This window comes from Sinohyriopsis cumingii, chromosome 4, assembly GCF_028554795.1.
Source record: "Sinohyriopsis cumingii isolate HCF-2022 chromosome 4, ASM2855479v2, whole genome shotgun sequence".
Lineage (NCBI taxonomy): Eukaryota > Metazoa > Mollusca > Bivalvia > Unionida > Unionidae > Sinohyriopsis > Sinohyriopsis cumingii.
This window is the reverse complement of record NC_142964.1, coordinates 129,782,749-129,789,329: the sequence shown is the minus strand read 5'-3', so window position 1 is coordinate 129,789,329 and position 6,581 is coordinate 129,782,749. Positions and strand designations below refer to the sequence as shown.

Below are 6,581 nucleotides of genomic sequence, written 5' to 3'. Positions count from 1 at the left end.
AATGTGGTTTACGTTTACCATGTATTGTAAGGATTATTGAAGCCTTGTACCTAAGTTTATACACATTTAACAGATTTTTACCATCTTTACCTTGTATATTCATTTTTGTAGCTCATCATGTTCACATTTACTTGATAGGCTTTACATTAATAAATGTTCTGTACATTTTTAAAATACATTTTTGGAACTTTACTTTTGATGGGCACCATTTACCAGTGCCATTATTTGCTAATAGAAACATACAATTTCTATACTCCAATTATCTCAATAATCCAGTTAATAAGACATCTTTCTTGTTTACATCCATAAAGCAGACACCTGTGCTCTTACAGAGGTGCAGTTATGAAAAATGTTACCACTCGTATGTATTCCATCTTATGCAAAGCTTTAAATCTGAATTATCGTTCGTCTCACAATAATGGCATCTTCCCATGATGTACAAGTATTCTATTTTGACATAATTTTGCATAGTAATTATTTCTATAAAAAAAAAAAAACACTGAAATAATATTAATTTAGGAATGCAATGACCTACAGTTCCAAAATTAGACTACTCCCAGAACATTGTATTCCTTAACTTTTTAGTAAATATTATTAATTAGTTAATATAACAGTGATACAGAATCCCTTCCGTACAGCTGTCATTAATACTTGCTTACAACATGAATCCATCTGCAAACTGAACCCAGATCTGCTGCCACATAATGCACTGGCACATCTGGGCCTATGCAGTTTGTTAGGCATTATCACTGGCACAAACAATACTGACCTTGATCTACTTGCACATAATGCACTGGCACATCTGGGCCTATGCAGTTTGTTAGGCATTATCATTGGCACAAACAATACTGACCCTGATCTACTTGCACATTATGCACTGACAGATCAGGATCTCTGCTGTCGGCAGCTGGACTCGACTTACCTGAGAGTACCCATGACTAGAAGGATACGTAATAGCATAGTTTTCTTCCCCCTGTATTGAGAAACCAAATCACAATTAGAAACACTGACCTTTTTTTTAATTGCAAGTACTGTATATAATATAATTTAGAACCATTAGGGAAAACTGCAGGGTTAAGCACATTTGGAAAGAAAAAAAAAAGAGAAGATGAAGTTTTTATAAATTCATTTTATTGTAGCTCCTCCTATCAGTGGGGACACCACACTATACTGAAATCTGTCTGAGGGGACACCACACTATACTGAAATCTGTCTGATATTGTTTTGGTCAACCAACAGACAGTACACACATATACATGAAATGCCATTTCTACAACTACATTTCACAAATAAGTACAGATTCTACAACCGCATGTTCTTTCTAACTTGAATTGAAGTGCACTATACCATCCTCAGTCACAAGTGCTTAAAACCAAACATCAGAGGTACATAAATCAAATATACATTTTAATTATGCAGGTTTTTCAGCCAAGTTGCAAACACAATAACTCTTATGTCAGGATTACTGACTTGACTGGAAAACTTTACTCCTTAGAAAAATGCTGGCAATTTTATCTTTGAGAAATACATGTCAAATACTTCCCATTTCCGATATAATTTGTGGCCTAGAATTCAGTTTTTCTCCAGTCTTTATATGTACATCACTGGAGGAAGTGAAAATCTAAGTTAAACAAAATGCAAGAATTTAAACTGTGTAGAACAAGAGTGTCTGTTCAAAAGAGCAGTAGATAAAGTCGAGATGTGCAGATATAATACAAGAGAAAACTTTTCTGTAGTTCAGTGTGACACGACTATCACTACATGCAAATAATTACAGGACAGGAAGGCGTCAATGTGATATTTAAATTGACAGGGACAACATCACTCACAGTTACGACATCACTGTTATAATTTAATGAAGAGGCTCAATGTACCCTGAGTTCCTGCAAGCACTAAAACAGTGCATGCTGACATCTATTACATTAAATTAGGAAATAAACTGTCATTTCTTTAAGAAGAACAAAGTCAACAGGCTGGGAAAATGCATCTGATTTTTAAAATGTTTCTAATAAAGTACAAGATTTCTCAACAAAACAAATTTCAATTAATAAAGGTGAGTAATATTTTGTTTAGAATCTACCATTTTAATATTCCTTGATAATGATACTAGTTAATTAAATGTCTCTGACAAAATCCCCCACAAAATCAATTAATTAAAAGAATCAAGAATGTCATACTCTTTCATTTGAGGTGATGATATCACCAGAGATACTCACATATTGTATAAACTTTTGGCCAAACAAGAGGGATGCATTTCTTACCGATTACACTCACATACAAGTCTAGTCCAACTGCAAACAGCATAATGCCTGTATGTTTGAGTCCAATGTTTTGCTGTACTACTAAACTGCATAGACCTAGATCTGCCAGTGCATTATGCAATGGCAGTTCTTGATCTCAAAAGTTTGCAGTTGCACTCCACTTATAAGTGAGTATATATGGCAAGTTGATAGAAGAGGACCTTTTACTCATGTGTGAAAAGAGGACCTTGTACAGCCAAGTCAAAAGACTGATATTGTGTTCAGCCAATCAAGGGTGACAACCAGAGTAGTGGTGTAACATTTTAGGGAATCTAGATACCATTACATCTTTCCATGGTTTATCCTCATAAAATCGGGGTAGACAACGTTATTTGTATTCAATAATTTACCGTTGCTAACAGTTTATAAAAAGTCGATGACAGTAGCTGTACACATAACCATTTGTTACAAATTTAATATTCTATTTGCTGGTACAAATTTAGACCTTAAATTTCAATTCTTGAAAAGACAACAGCAAACAAGATTTGAGCAAGAATGTTTCAGCAAGTCAAGATAGTTGACAGTAATGTACTGACTGGATGTACAAAGTTGATAACTAGTGAAATGTAGGGGAATGCAGATGTTATCCAATGAGTAATACAATATATCACTGAACCACAGGTATGCAATTAAGATATCATCTGGGGAGAGCAACGATATGAGGTATCAACACATAAACAAGAATACAAACATAATATTTACATTCATATACATATGTACATATATATTCCAACTTGTGGGACCTCTGATCAAAGTTTGACACAAAAATTTGGTCATGAATACATTAATATTAAGTGATTTTTTACTTAACCACTCAAAACTATTACAAAAAGAAATCTACAATTATTGCAGTAGATATAGATACAATGCTTGGTACAATGCAAGGGCAGGCTCAATCAAAACAAGGGACTATCAACATTGTGGGGTCTCCTTAAATTCAAGGATGGATTGAGAATGGTTTTGAACCAAGTAAAAGGAAATTGAATACTATATCTACAACAGCTAGTGGAAAAGAAAAAACTATGCCATACAACTTGAAAATGTACAATCACTATGTAACATGATTATGAGCTTGCCTTGTTCATGACAATCTTCAATGAGCGATGTGAATTAATATCCATTTTCACGAAAGGGCACAGGAAGAACATGTATAATGAAGTGATGCCTTTTTAAGTTACTACCACAGACTGGATGCAAGTTAACAAATAAACGAGTCATCCTGAGATGATATACACCAACCCCCAACCCAGAACCACAAGTCTCTTTTTATGGTTTAGTACTCTTGGTTTATATAATACATATGCTATACTTGTTTCCATGGTAATATAAATATTGAAAGCAGTACAGAATTATGAAATGTTTATGGATGGACAGACAAAATGACCAATGACCACTGCAATAACTATATCTCATCTTTATCACATAACAGAGGGGATAAAAACTGCCTTAATCTGACAAATAGATTTGATATTGACCGAATTTAAAATTTACTTTAAATGGCAATCAACTTCAGCATTAACTACCCTCCACTCCATTTTACTCATGTCCACATCACTAGGATTGACACGAATCTTGTTCAATGCACAAACCCAAGACTTCCATCCCTATTGACCATCCATGCTGAATTATCTTAACCTCTGCAATAATATCGTACACATTTAACCATAATTTCAGAGTTCAAATACATTTGTGACTAAATGAACTATTTTGCTTCAGTATGTATAGCAGTATTTACTTCAATTTGTTTTTCACAATATTTACGTGATAATGAGAACAAATTTAGATTCAAACACTAAACTATCTACGAGATATTTACAGCGGTAAAAAATCAGAGTGAAGTGCAATGAACCTGGAGAGAAACTGGATGTGGAAGAGCTGAAGGCAGTACCATGTATGCTTGCTTATAATACAAGTCCAACTGCAAACTGCACAGACCCAGATCTGCCACTGCATACTGCACCAGCAGGTCAGGATCTTTTTTAATGTTTGCAGTTTGACTCGACTTGCGAGTACAGAAGTTAGTTGTACCCCAACCTGTTTCAGGCAGTCAGAGTGTGACACTCGTGTACAAGACATCAGAAATTGTCCTCTAATCAGCCTGACAGAATAATTGTTGTCATGTGTGGCCTTTAATCAGCCTGACAAAATAATTGTTTATCTAGGTCTAACCTAACCATGCTTCTGAATCATAGAACATGGCAAACCCTGCTAAAGACCAATACAAGAGTTAGATAAAGATATTTAAACACCTGATTTGTTCTTGTTGCCAAGAAATGGAAATTGTTGACATTTACCCTTTTAAAAATAGTACAAACTACCCAGGTGCACACACAAAGCATGGAATGAAAATACACAGAAATTTAACAATACTAATTAATACTGAACAAGATCTTGCTGATTTATTCCTAACATTAAATCATACTTTTAATTGTCATTGTGAAATATTTCATAGAAAGAGTCAGGCTTGTACAAAGAAAGCCAATCAATCAATATATATATATATATATATATATATATATATATATATATATTATCGCTACAATGTCTGCAGTGTGACAGTTTATAGTGATGTTTAGCACTGAGGCATCAAGCTGCAGACATGTAGCATGATGTCCCACCCAGTTACATTATTTTGACACCAGGCCAGCCGGTCCTAACATTAACCTCTTAATGCTGAGCGCCAAGCGAAGCAGCTGTTAGTACAATTTTTGGAAGTCTTTGGTCTAACTTGCTCGGGGATCGAACCCACAACCTCCCGCCATCAGAGTGGATGATCTAACCACTAGGCCACCGGAGTGGTCTGTTTAATAGAGGTCCAACTATAAGGTAAATAATTGCATGTACTCACAAGTCAGGTCCAAGTGCAAACAACATTAACCCATGTCTGCCAAATGATGGCAACTCAGTGTCGAGTTTATTTGTTCTCCCGATTACTCCATATCAAACTGCATGGACCCAGATCTGCCAGTGCATTTTGTGATGTCAGATCTGGGTCTATGCAGTTTGCAGTTTGGACTCATAAGTGAGAATTGTTAATAACTTGTTTAACTTGAGATTGATGTATCCTTTGGTTGTACTTGACATGATGAAGGCCCAAAAGGTCTTTACACACAATATATTTCTCATTACTGTTATCTCCTTTTCTTACATATCGTTCCCAAATAATTTTCTTGACAAAATCTGGATGCAAATAAATGGTATTTACTTTATTTGAGATGTACAAGTTGAGACAGAACAAGAAGGTATCTCATCCTTTCCAATTCATTCATGACCAATATTTATTTTTCCAAAGCTTCCTATATTTTATCAAAAGGGGATTACTTCTTATATTTTATCAAAAGGGGATTAACTTTAAACAATATTTTCTTTAAATGTTAAGCTTAGCTGGAAAAAAAAAAAAAAAAATTCTTGATGCTGTTTATTCACAAGAGATAATAAGGCATAGGTTAGACAATTTTCCTCAACGGCAACAAATATTGCCTGTCAGTTCCATTTCAATAGTCAAAGTTGACCATGTGTCCTTGCTTTAACTGTTATGCATTCTATCTGTATTTGTGATCCTAGTTAATCATGGGTAGCATTCCAATCTTCATCTCTATAATGACATCCACATATCTGTTTCTAAAATACGCACTAGTGAAAAAAGATCTCAGATTGAATGGTAGTATAGCTGACGTACCTTTTGCATTATGATTCAAAGTAATGTATAAAAAAAAAATATAGCATTCAATTCTCCCGTTCTGCTCCAAGCAAACTACAGATAAAATCCATGTACTTTACAATCTATATCAAGTAAACCAACATTAAACAATGCAATTACTCCCATTGTCCAATGCAGCAATCCATCCCTCAAGGTGATCAATATTTTAAACATACTATGTTGAGAAACACACTATAAAATGATTCAATGTGACACACTGTCTAGTGCAGATCAAACACTGTGCATTGCAGTGAGTACACTGTAACTTGAACAAAGTTCATGTACACGAGTTACCATGCTATGATGTACTAAAAATATTCATTTGAAAATGGGCAGAAGTAGTTCCCTTCTCTTCCATCTTTCATGGCATGATACAGTACACATAACCAAACTGATGCAATTTTCTTACATCACAATGACAACAATGAACAATCACCTATGTGCACCTACTCATCATTTATGTCGTGTCAATACCCTCCTACTGACACCTACTGATCATTTATGTTGTGTCAATACCCTCCTATTGACACCTACTATCATTTATGTAGTGTCAATACCCTCCTCTTCATACTGAAAATCTC

At 34.7% G+C, this 6,581-nt stretch overlaps 1 protein-coding gene across 3 annotated transcripts in view; it reads right to left on the bottom strand.

Moving 5' to 3' along the window:
* Window positions 1-1,111: 1,111 nt before the first annotated feature.
* Window positions 1,112-6,581, bottom strand: part of LOC149802090 (transducin-like enhancer protein 4) — an 89,028-nt gene continuing 83,558 nt past the window's right edge. For all 3 annotated transcript variants that reach the window (XM_089956487.1, XM_089956488.1, XM_089956489.1), the window contains one exon: window positions 1,112-6,581. This exon is cut by the window's right edge and continues 625 nt beyond it. The gene's annotated coding sequence lies outside the window, so the exon portion shown is untranslated.